Genomic DNA, 11,575 nt, shown 5'->3' with positions numbered 1-11,575 from the left:
AAGTGTTTGATTTTCTTTGACATCTAAATTTTTAATTATGTTACATGTTATCTCGATTTATGTATTTAACACTTTAAGGATATAAAGCATGATAAATATTTTAAAGTGGATTGACAAAATCTGAGAAAATTCTAATCAGTAAGATTGGTTCAAGTAGTAAACAACTTGATATCACTTAAATGAATATCGAGTTTGAGTCTTTATATATACAGAAAATTTCTACTAAAAGATTCACCCACTATAATAACATATGGGAAACGAGTCGATCTAAATTAGACAAGATAAAATCTTTGAAGAACCAAAGGAAAAAAAAACTCCTACAAAATTCTTCGCTCACCCGCATTCAAGGACACTGAATATCAATAATCCGACCAAACGGCAATAAACGTGTTTAAAAAAAATCCTCAAGACAAACATGTTACATTACATTACTTACTCATTGAACTATGATCTTATTTCTATTTTGGTAACTAAACAATAAAATTGTTAATCTAATCATTAACATTACTGATTGGGTTGGTTCAAGTGATAAACAGTTTGATATCACTTAAGCAAGTCTCGAGTTTAAGTGGTTATATATGCAGAAAATCTTCACTAAGAGACTCACCCACCAAAACCAGGTGTGCAACCCGAATCAATCCAGATTAGTCAAGACAAAACCTTAGGAACCGGAAGGGCAACCAGAAAAAAATCACTAACATTATATAAATTTACCAATCAGGTCAAATAATATTAAATTGATAATGGATTTGATGCTTTTTAATCATAATAATGATAATTTTAGTCATCTATATTTATACATTAATCAATGTGATCTCAAATCTAAAAGTTATATTTTTCCGTATGTCTCGACAGCTTACAGTAATATATCAAAATTTTCATCTTTTAATTTAAATTACGATTTATTTGGATATGAAGAAATCAAAAAAAATTCAACGAGTTTAAACCAACTGAAAGAAAGAGAAAGAGAATATGAATAGTTTGATGATTAAAACGACATGAGAACTATCAAATGATTATAAAAACGGCGATAAAAAAATTAAAAGTTCAAACTTTTGAATATGTTATTATTAATCATCAGATAAATTTGAACTCGAACCATGTTAATATTCTAGACAAAAGGAAGTCTTCTCACTGTTAAGATTGACTGGCGATTTTATTAATAAAAAACTCAAGTTTTACAATAATTGTCAATTTAGAAAATTGGGAGTTTTGGAAAAGAAAACTCCACATCAATACTTTCTAACGACAACTAAAGACACTGATTATAATAAAATTGAAGTAAAAGCTTAGTGGTTATAATAAAAAATTTAAAATTCTAGTAACCAAAATGAAAACATTCTAAAGCTTTAGTGACTACCAATATAGTTTACTCTTTTTAAATTAGCAAAACTGCAAAGTAAACCGGCAAAATTAGTTAATAGTAATTGGTGGGTTGCTTGCTTGGTACTTGTCGACCGGAACTAAAGACTGGGCCTTGATATGAAAAAGTTTCCAGATTGCGTATTTCCTCGTTCCATGGCGGCATCATGTCCTCAGATCGTCTATACAAAAGAGTAGCAAACTGATCAAAGTAATTCATTGTTCCTTGGAAATGACGGAAGTAGTAAAACCCTTTGATTCCATGCAGGGATGGGAAACAAGGCACCCGAGAGTACCCTTTGTCTGTTCTTTGTTTTTATTGTGGGAGAGGACGGCTGTTACTTTCGATGGTGAAGATTGTAACCGAATATTTATAAACCTTGTTGTCATAGCAGCAGGTCTAAATGATATCATTATTATGAATCAAGTTGTGTTTACTGTTCTATTCTCAAAGACTTTCGGTTCAGAATACAATAGCATTCCCCGGATGAATTTTACTGTTCTTGTGACTTGTCCAATTAATTCTGAAATAATGATTCTGAAACAGTACAAGTATTTTATAGTAACCAACAAGATAAGAGGGGAAACAAGGTTTCTTTATTTGGCTTTAATGGCGTGATACACAAGCAAGAAGTTTAAAAAAAAAGTAAACATTACCTGAATCTAATAGAATAAGATGAAAAAAAAAAACAATGGAGACAGAAGGCTATGATCCATCAAACATGGAACCATTTATTCTGACAGCCTGAAATGTGGCGCAGAGCTGATCTCATCATCCCATTCTTCAAAACTTGCGTCGTGTACAATCTAAAAGCGCCGCCGAAGGAACCGCCGTTTACCGTCGCATCTCCTCCCTCTTCTCCGCTCTCGGTGAAGCACACGTTATCCACCATGGACCTTATGCACCATTCCTCGACATTTCTTCTCTAACCTACGCCCTCGTCGTTCTTAACCAAAACCTCCCCAGATTCACTCCTCTTCTATGGAAACACGGTCCTTACTCCATCTTTTACACTTTTTTTCTGTTGAATTTCAATACCCATAATTTTGTGTCACTTCGAGAGTCATATGCTCTGTTTCGCAGTCTTTTTGGTTTAGAGCAGCTCAGCTTCGGCTCTGTGCTGACAGTGGTGCCAATCGTGTGTACGATGAGATGCCTCTGTTGTTCCCTGAGGAAGATGCTTCCGGTGTTCGACGCAGGTTTCTTTTCCTTTTCAGTTGTTGTTCGACGTGTTGGTTTTTATTTTATTCCTCCCAAATATGTTGTTCTACAGAGTTCAGTTGAAATCTCAATACTTAAATCTTTCCATTTGAGCTTTTGATTCGGCAGATACAAGCCGGATATAATTGAAGGAGATATGGATTCCATTCGAAAGGAAGTACTTGACTTCTATACCCGCCTTGTAAGTAGTGTTAATACCAACTATATGCATTTGTGCATGCATGCTGGTTCATAGACGTTTTCACTTATTGCTTTGGTGTAGGGAACAAAGATTGTTGATAAAACTGATTATCAAGAGACGACTGATCTACATAAATGTATGTGTGCATGTATGTATGTAGTGGCGGATCCAGAAATTTAAGAGTGAGGTCTAAAATTTTTAATTTTTTTTTTAAATGATTGGAATGTAGAAATTTTCTTTTCTTTTTATTAACACATTAAGCTAAATTTAACCATTTTTCCAAAATAACGAGGATGCACTTAGACCTGTGGGGGGCTTAGTGCATTTATCACTGTATGTATGTATGCTTCCTCTGGTTCGTAGACGTTTTCACTTGATGCTTTAGTGTAGGGAACAAAGATTGTTGATAAAACTCATGATCAAGACACGACAGATCTACATAAATGTATAACATGCATCCGTGACTTTGCTCCGGGTTTGGATAAATCTACGGTAATCGGCCATATATGCATGAGTATGCTTATTCGAGTAGAGCATAGGAAGATAATGTACATTTCATCTTGTATAGTGTTGGCTTAGATAAGCCTTTCCATTTTCCTGGTTTAATAGCAGCTCTGCATTCTTGTTGCTGGAGCACTTGGGTGGACAATTTGACCATGAGATGGGAAACCTAAATGTCATATGTTGTTTCTCGTCCCTGTGAATAATCCTTTTGTCCGACGATGATCTCATCCATCTCCTCCCGAGGGCTCACCGTCACGAGTTATATATTCAAACTTCTGTCCAGGGTCCGCACTGTGGACTAATTCCGATCGGGATGCCATCGAAAAGCAGTACAACAACAGGGCTTCAGTGGGATCTGGGTAAGCATATATCATTTACGTTTTACTTGGCCGTTGAACTCAAATGGACATAAGCCCATCTCATCCCTTTCATGATGCCTTGTATCGTATATGATCAGAGTCTTTTAAATTACTGCTGTTTTTTATTTGTATGGTTATGTTACTGAATTGCAGATGGAAACGGAGATGAAATTTGGTGGGTTGGCAAGCACATCGAATATGGTAAAAGGGGACCAACTTGAATTTATAAAATTTCAGGTGACAACAAATAATTGTTCAAATAAAAAAATCTAAAATATATTATAATTTTAAATTTGTAGGTGAGACGACCTTCACCGTCCTTATGTCAATCCCCGATGAAGTCGATGTTGACGGGGTCATTTTGGATTAGACTTGTAAATAAACTGAACGTTCAGCGAACAGTTCATGAACCGTGCGGCGGGAAATTCGTTTATGTGCTTTTATTTATTAAATGAACGAACATGAACAAGATTTTGTGTTCGTTTAATTAAATGAACGAACATGTACATAAGTCTCGTTCGTTCATTTACGTTCGTGAACGTTCGGTTATGTTCGTTTATGTTCGTTCGGTTATGTTCGTTCGGTTATGTTTGTTTATGTTCATTCATTTATGTTTAACCCAATCTTCTTAAATCAATTTTGGTGACCAAATTTGTAAGTATCTTAAAAATATTAATTAATTGATATTCTGATGTCCAACTCCATAATTAACCCAATTTTATTTGGAGATTAAATCCAATATGTTAACTTGTGAGGCACCTCGCACATATATTCATTTTTTCTCTTTTTTCCCCAAACCCTAGTGTTCACTGGAGAGTGGAGACGATCGCTTAAAGCTTCAAAACAAGTTATATTATAGTGAAATCTAAAGTTTTACAGGTCTGATTTCATCTTTTCTTTGTTTTATTTGGCTTAATAGTTTATATGTAAAGTTATAGCGGGTATCTTCACATCTAAAACTCAAGAAAACATCATACTTCTTTCTAGAAATAAATGGAAGATAAAGGTAACAATCGGAAGTATATGAGCATCAATAAAGAGAAAAATATATAGAATTTGCCAGAAAACAAAACAAAGGTTTCTATGCAATTTCTGAAAAAAGTGTAATAGCGGAAGTAATGAGTTTTCCAGGAAGAACCCATTAATAAGTAGAAAAGTGACTTTGACAATGAACTTTTGTTTTCATAGTTCTTGTGTGACATTTAGTAGTGGAGTAGACTTTAGGTACGTGAAAATTTTGAATGGTGGTTTTGCAATAATATCAGTTACAATATGTAGCATCGAAGGGATTTCAGATCTATGTTATTGCCTTGTAGTCCAATTTGTACAATTCGAAATCTTCATGCTGTTAAATTTTTACTCTGCCAACGGAAAGGACCATTATTAACAAACCTCACTAAAGTCTGACATTGATGTCACAAAACTTTTAGCCGGCGAATTTATTAGAATAACATAGTGAAAAATAATTGTTCATATGTAATCATGGACCACTAAGATAAATGTTATAGCGTTAAATTAAAGTCGTTTGAATCATTTAATATCTTTAAAAGATCGATCGAAATATTTAATATCTTCAAACATTTCATCACTGCTAATCAACTCTTACGCTATTTATCACTGTAGATTTGGTTGATTTGCATTGTCGACTATTTTTCATGAAAAGATAATGAAAGGTAGGGTCTCCAACGTTTATGTTTGTTTATGTTCGTATTCATTTATGTTCGTGTTCGTTTATGTTCATGTTCATTTATGTTCGTTTATTTATTAAATGAACGACCATGAACAAGTTATATTCCTTAATAAACGAACATGAACAAAAAAATTTGTTTGTTTATGTTCGTGTTCGTTTATGTTCGTTTATTTTTTAAATGAACGAGCATGAACATACCTCCGTTCGTGTGCGTTCGGTTCGTTTACATGCCTATTTTGGATAATAGGAAAAATATTGAATTGATGCCTGCAAAAGTGCATTGCGATGTAGCAATTGACAAGTTTTCTGGATTGGTTAACAATTTACATCTTTATCTGTTGAAAAGAAAGATTTCTTGATTACTATCCGTGAGAATAGATTGGTTAAGGTGATGAAATATAAGAAATGAGTATTTACACGTTTATTTTATTGTTAGATGAATAAAAATATATATTTTTTTAAATTTTTTAATAAGTAAAATTGGTTATTAATATTAACAGCAAGTAAATAATTATTTTTTTAAAAGATTTATTTTTATTTCAAAAATTATAATTATAATTATAATTAGGGTAAACACAAGTAGCTATTTAATTATAGTGTTGTTTTGTTGAATTTCCCGACTATTATAAATTATAAAATGGTTTATCGATTATAAGACGTTGCTTTGTGGAGTTGCTTTAAAGTTATAAAATAATCATCCGACTATTTATACAAAGAGAAAATAACCTCAGTGACCAAAAATCCATATAATATACGATTTTAACCAACTTTTTCGGATTTTCCAAAATGACCAATAAAATCGCAATGCGATCGCTAATTCGCAACGCGATCTCCATTATCGCAAATCAGTTTCCAGATTCATAACGCGATTATGACTATTGCAATGCGATTTTACAATTTCGCGTTGCGATTTTCCCAATTCGCAATGCGAATAAGTAAATCGCAATGCGAATTTGGAAAATCGCAATGCGATACTGACTATCGCAACGCGATAATACAAAATCACAACACGATACTGACTTTCGCAACGCGATTCTGACTTTCGCAACGCGATTCTGACTTTCGCAACGAGATTCTGAAAATCGCAATCATCTTCAAAATCCCAATCACAACCGGCTTCACCTTTTGGGACTGTTAACTTAGGTGATTTTTAAATGCAAACGTTGTATTATGTGTATTTTATGTGTGCACTTTTAACATTTTCAGATAGGCATGTATTAGTAACTTGAGTTTGAACATTGCTATGATCTGTTCAGTTGTTATCACTTATTAGACATTCATTTGACTATCGCAACGGGGAAATCGCAATGCGAAAATGACTATCGCAACGCGAAAATGGCTATCGCAACGAGAAAATCGCAATGCGAAATGAAAATCGCATTGCGATTTTCTCGTTGCGATTTTTATTTCGCATTTTGATTTTCATTTCGCATTGCGATTCTCTCGTTGCGATAGTCAGTTTCGTGTTGTGATAGTTTGTTTTGCCTTCAACATAATGTAGATTGAAAATCAACAAATCAACAATTACATTTCAATCAATTAAACAAGCATAAGTAAGAATTATGTACACATCAATTAAACAAATCAACATTTACAAATCATTTTTTACAAATCAATTAAACAATCAAAAAATAATAATAATTCTTATTTCCTCATCAATTATTGAATCAATGAATCAACTTTTGCAGCCGTACATCCATTTCACGCAGCTCACTTAAGGATTAACCTGCAGAAACCAAACATTTGCTCAAACAAGACTTCCTACACATCTAAAACCTACAAACATCAAATTATTGAATTCTAGGTACTTAACCAAACATTTTCAAACCAAAAGGAGTATATATGTTAACAAAACTTGCATTTGACTTACCAATTAACAATGGATACTTTCATAACGCGGATGCAGGTAGGCAGCGTCTCGAATATATCGCTCTAGCCATATAATGCCGAAACCACAAGCCTACTGCAGCTCTATCTCTATCGGTGGGAGGTAGAAACTCTGTGCTTCCCGTCGTCAAACGCGCCAAGCACAAGCATACGAGAGGACCACAATCCCCTCTGGCTCCCGGTGATTGTTGTGGCGCGGTCTCGTCTCTGACAACTGTGACATTGAACTTCTTTGGCTTCTTGTGTCCAGAATGAGTCCAATAATTAATCCCATCCAAGAATTTAGCCAAATGAGAGCTCCATCCCTTGATAATATCTCTCAAATCAGACAGTGATATGTAATTTATCATGTTGTCATATACTATTATCTTCAGGGATGAGAGCTGAAGTTGGACGAGAAGCCAATGACGACGTTCCAAAACAGGGATAAATACCTACAATCATAAGTAATAATTCATTTATTTGCGCACTTATTTATGAACACCTTTAAAAAAATTTAAAAGAAAAACACTAACCTTATCGACCTCCCACCATGCAGGATAAAGTTTAGCTTGTCCATTGTCCAACGAAAATGATTCATCTCGTTGATTCTTCAAGTGAACTGCGTGAAAAGCCGCCGGCATTATTGTATATCGCGAATTTTTTTTATTTTTCCTAAGCTTCCTTATTATTAGAAGACGTGACACCCACGCATCGATATGCTGTTTTACAAAAAAAGACATATATTAGTGAATTACATTAATTTTTAAAAAAATTAATCAAAATCATATATAAGACAAATATAAGACTTACCTCCCCATCGAAATAGCCACTGTCTTCAACCCCTAATAAACACCCACCAAGACCGATTAAAAACAAATACATCTCATCGTTGAGTTTGCTTATGTCAGTGTAACACCCTTGGCTCCGCTCATGTAGAAAAATCAACGGTCTTAGCCCAAAGGGTATTATCCAGAATTTTTCTGGTAGTTGTCTCCTCTCCACTTCAGATACCGGAAGGGTACTAGCGGTAACTCATACGAGAGCCAACTCATCCATCATGTCCGGCAACGGTGGGGGTTTCTTCAATAATTCGATATATTACCCCATGTGAATCGGGCTCTGGAATAGTGGGAGGACCTCTTCAACGATGACAGTGGCCTCTTGAACGGTGGGGGGACTCTTGAGGGATGATAGGGGCCTCTTGAACGATTGGAGGGGACTCTTGAGGGATGACAGGTGAGTCGGCTTCTTCTTGCGGAGTCTTCGCACCATTGGGGTGAAGGAGACGTAATAGCACGTGCACGCCGTCTTGCGTGAACTCCGTCGTGCAAGGAAAACCCGACGTAAACATCCACCTTATCGGGCCGCTAAAAAAATTAATACATAAATCAGTAAATAAACAGACATGATATTAAACAAAGACAAATATGTTTCAAACTTGCATTGTATTCACCCAAGTCATTATTCTATCATAGTTCACAAAATGCATCAGATAACATTCCATAAGTAAGCACTTATATAAACATTTAAAAGGACAACATATATAAACATTCCAGAAGAAGAATAGTTTACTTTCACAACACGAAACTTACTTTCGCAACGCGAAAATGACTATCGCAACGCGAAAATGACTATCGCAACGCGGAAATGGCTATCGCAACGCGGAAATGGCAAAATCGCAACGCGAAATGCTATCGCAATGCAAAATGCGAATCGTTGAGATTTTGTCGTTGCGATTTTCATTTCGCATTGCGATAGCCATTTCCGCATTGCAATAGTCATTTTCGTGTTGCGAAAGTAAACTATTCTTCTTCTACAAATTGAAACTTGAATGGATTGCATTACTTCAACCAAAAGACAAAAACAAAACCAAAAACAAATACTAACAAAAACAGTTTAGCAGTATTGGCAGCAACCGAATGAATTTATTAAGCAATCTAAGTGAAATGGTTAATCTAAGTGAAATTACGAGTAAATTTATCATCAAGTTAAATATGAAAAATCTTAAACTTACCTCGTTGCGTAGAGTATGAACCTCATTCTGCAACGATGCTACCAACTCACGTAGAGCGGCTACCTCACCGCGTAAAGTAAACACCTCAACACGCCATGCACCATCGTCTTTGTGTAAAGTACCGACCTCCTCACGCAAGGCATTGACCTCAATACGTAACTCCCCTAACTCATCCCGTGGAGGTGGAGAACAGGGAGATAAACGTCGTGGCAACTTTGCCGGTCGCCTATCTTGCGGTGATGGTGGAGAAGAGGCTCGATGATGTGACAGAATAGGTGATGGTGTCGTTGTGGAGGTGTATAGTCGGGTCGATCAGGTGATGGCTCTGGGTGAGGTGATAGCTCTGGGTGAGGTGATGGCTCTTGAAGTGGAGGCTGCTCATCATCCGTGCCATCAAAAAACGCTTACTAGCTTGCCACCAATCAGTGGCAAGCTCAGCTTCCGTGGGTGTCAGCCTCTGTAATGGAGTGTTAGCCTCCTAACAATATAAAAGCTCAAACAAAGTTAAACGTGTACTAGTAACTTGTTTATAAACATATGGTAGTATTTATGTTAACTTACATTATTTATTGTCGTATACCGTAGTAAATCTTCCCATTGCAAGGTCCGTTTCTTCTTCCAGGAAATAGCCCTGGGAATATCATTTGAAGTTTTTATTTCATATGTCTTCATGGCGGGAAAGGCCTCAAATATCCAAATCTACAAACAATATAATAACAAACATTAGTAATTGTTAAATAATTACTTATAATTTTGGAAACATTATATAAAATTCTTACCTTAAATGCCCAAATAAAGCCTGTCAAAGTGTATTTGGAACCATCGCCATGCAAACTTTTTCGATCATCCAAGGCAGACGATAACTTATTCCATGTAGCTTTCCATAAATACGAGCCCCACGGAAACAGGTTCCACGCATTTAGGTCTTCTACCAATTTGATTAGATCATTCGGAATAGGTTGTCTGGCCTCTCTGCCTAAAATGCCGGCATGCAAAAGTATTAGAAGGCATACTCGGACAACATCGATGTCATCCATCGAGTAAAACCAACTTTCTTATTCAATAATCTCGTCAGGTCTTCCACGTGTAGATTCGGCCTCTCCAGCTCAGGAAAAACCCGGGATAACCATGATGGGCGGGTAATGTGTCTAGTGTACCGACCTACATCATCGTGTCCGAAGCGTAGACCGGTGATTAAGCAAAACTCCTCCCGCCCAAAACACGTATACGCCGGTGGAAAATCAAATCATATCTCTTCATCACGACGTTGTATAGTATCTGGTAGATCGCTAGTCATGGTTTGATGAAACAGGTGTGTCAACATCGCATCTCCACCGGGATGTTGTACTTTCAACCATGGCCCGAAGCAAATATCCTCAAACATTTTTCTTTGTGCAGGTGAAAGCTTCGACGTAATTGTTTTGGCCAGGCTAACTTTATTTCTTAAGGTCAATTGAGCCGAATAAAAGTTCTACAAAAACAATAAACATACTAAGTTAGATATACCAAAAACTACACTGTGAAGATATACCAAAAACAATAATAAACATAAAGAGTAGTAGTTTATTCTTCAAACACTGTGAATTTCTTATTTGTCTTTGTTTTTTGGTTGAAGTAATGCAATTCATTCAAGTTTCAATTTGCAGAAGAATAATAGTTTCTGAAAATGAAAATCGCAACACGAAAATGATAATCGCAACGCGAATTTGACTATCGCAACGAGAGAATAAAATCGCGTTGCGATTTTGTCGTTGCGATTTTCATTTCGCGTTGCGATTCTCGGTTGATTTAATAAGCAATCTAAGTGAAATGGTTAATCTATTATTGAAATTAACAGTAAACTTATCATCAATTTCAATATGAAAAATCTAATAATAATGCAAAATTTTCAAAAAGAAAATAATTAAAAAAACTAACCCTCGGTGGTTGATTTGGTTGATTTTCCATTTCTGATTGTGAGGGTGGCTCTGAGAGATGGAGATAGACGGATTTCGCCGGAGATGGGGACGGATTTCGTCGGAGATGGGTGAGAGAGTGAGAGATGGAGATGAGACTGAGTTGTGATTTTAGGTTTTAGGTTATGAGTTGCGATTACGGGATATACTGTGGACGGTTCAGTGTTCCAATATATTAATATTCGTGTTTGGAATTTGAAAATAAAATACGCTTTGCGATACTAATGGCGCTTTGAAAATCGCATTGCGATTATGTATTATCTCGTTGCGAAAGTCAGTATCGCGTAGCGAAAGTAAGTATCGCGTTGCGAAAGTCAGTATCGCATTGCGATTTTGTATTATCGCGTTGCGATAGTCAGTATCGCGTTGCGATTTTCCAAATTCGCATTGCGATTTACTTATTCGTATTGCGAATTGGG

At 35.8% G+C, this 11,575-nt stretch overlaps 1 pseudogene; it reads left to right on the top strand.

Annotated features, from left to right (window-relative positions):
• The first annotated feature begins 2,086 nt into the window (after positions 1 to 2,086).
• On the top strand, positions 2,087 to 3,687 carry LOC120193036 (annotated as a pseudogene).
• Positions 3,688 to 11,575: the final 7,888 nt, after the last annotated feature.

This window comes from Hibiscus syriacus, unplaced genomic scaffold (genome assembly GCF_006381635.1).
Source record: "Hibiscus syriacus cultivar Baekdansim isolate YM2019G1 unplaced genomic scaffold, ASM638163v2 tig00116984_pilon, whole genome shotgun sequence".
In the NCBI taxonomy this organism is placed as follows: Eukaryota; Viridiplantae; Streptophyta; class Magnoliopsida; order Malvales; family Malvaceae; genus Hibiscus; species Hibiscus syriacus.
Note: the sequence above shows the minus strand (reverse complement) of the source record. Positions and strands in the feature narration are given on the sequence as shown.